Raw genomic sequence first — 1688 nt, forward strand, 5'->3', positions numbered from 1 at the left:
ATATATGCTTTTGAATTATGTATAAGAAACAAAACACACTCCCCCTCCCCCCTCCCCCCCCCCCCCCCCCCCCCCCCCCCCCATATAAAGATATCAGAGCTGCCTACCTGAAATTGGAAACATTCGTAGTTTTCGGAGGTTATAACGTAGTATACATTATAACTACTTTATACAAATTACCAGTTTATGTTAAAATACATTAAATCGATGCTTTAAATTCTTTTATATATATACTAACTCTGGCAACCAAACGTGGTTTTCAGGAAGTGTATTGAATTAAAAATCTTTATATAATTATCAATTGGATTCAATCGTCTGATGACACTTCCGCCCAGCAACGAGCAGGTTGGTTCTAAACAAAGAACATCGGAACTTTTTACTCTTCATGCTGGCTAGAACTTTTTCACATGTCATGTGATCAGAATGTATAAAAGTAAAAAAAAATGATCAGATTTATAATGTTTTTCTCATCTGGGTACACGTCGGAGAAGTATTTCATAAGGGCGTCCGCCATTGTTCCGATAGTTTAGAACCAGTTACTAAGTTACTATGCGTCATTACGAGGGAAGTGACCTCACGACTGTTGACGCCTATTAGGACCCGAAAATTCGTGTTACTACGATATTTTTGTTGTAGCAGGCAGGTCTGAAATATCTATTTCAACTCACTCTTAAAAATAAACCAAAATCATTCTGCCGTAGATATTCTGAAAAACAGAACACATTTTAACAATTTTGGCCATAAAACTCGTCCATCAAATATCGATCGATCAGTATGACCCTCATCTTGTTATAAACTTTTTCAAACCTGGGACTTCAAAGAAGACTTTGAGGAAATCTCAGGTCTGAAAGTTCAGAGATTTTGATAAGAGGAAAGTGATTTTAATCGATGGACATTTGAAGGATAAGGTTTATGGCCAACGTTTTTTAATTTGTCTTTTTTGTTTTGTTCAGAGTCCGGCATTATTAGCATCAGGTAACGAGATAATACCGTTTTGTTTTTGTTTTTTTTTGATGTTTTTGAGGGTTTTACGGCGCTTGCAACACATTAAGGTCATATCAGCGCCAGTAAAAAGGAAGAAAACGGGATAGTAATAAGTTCTAGAATTACAATTAAAGCATCCAAGAAAAAGGTAAGACAAAGGGGAATGGTTCAAATAGGAAACAGATGTACATTCCAAGAGCACACTATCAAAGTACTTAGTTTGAGATCACCTAAAAGTCTCATCCAGACACAAACACAGATCCCCACTAAGAGGAACACACTCAAATGTTTAAAAATCATGTTAAAAATGAAAAGAGTAACAGTACACAACAAAGAGATGATTTACAAGGAAAAAAATATAATCTCCCAAAACAATAACTATACATTCGACTGTTTCCCTCTCAGCCAAGTACTCCGACCAAGGTCAGGACAAAACCAAGCAATCTCACTAAAAGACAAAGACAGAAAGCAATTGGAAAACAGATAAGAGGGGATAGAAGACACAGCAAGTACCTCCCTGCCCACTATGGGAGGTAGGAACCCCACCCAAATAATACCGTTTTGAGACAGTTGGTAACGAATAAAGAAAAACATTTCAATTTTTATTTCGATGTATACGAAACGATTAATCACTGATGAAGAACGCACAAACAAACATACAAAAACAAAAACACGTTATCGAAGATGAATGATTTGGAATTGTT

The 1688-nt window shown here is 36.3% G+C and overlaps 1 protein-coding gene across 1 annotated transcript in view; it reads right to left on the reverse strand.

Moving 5' to 3' along the window:
* Window positions 1–1548: 1548 nt before the first annotated feature.
* LOC144958643 (chitin synthase chs-2-like) overlaps window positions 1549–1688 on the reverse strand; it is a 43144-nt gene continuing 43004 nt past the window's right edge. Inside the window, exon 26 of the mRNA XM_078890746.1 lies at window positions 1549–1688. This exon is cut by the window's right edge and continues 4436 nt beyond it. The gene's annotated coding sequence lies outside the window, so the exon portion shown is untranslated.

This window comes from Berghia stephanieae, chromosome 13, assembly GCF_034508935.2.
Source record: "Berghia stephanieae isolate SIO BIC M18660-M18661 chromosome 13, UCSD_Bste_1.3, whole genome shotgun sequence".
In the NCBI taxonomy this organism is placed as follows: Eukaryota; Metazoa; Mollusca; class Gastropoda; order Nudibranchia; family Aeolidiidae; genus Berghia; species Berghia stephanieae.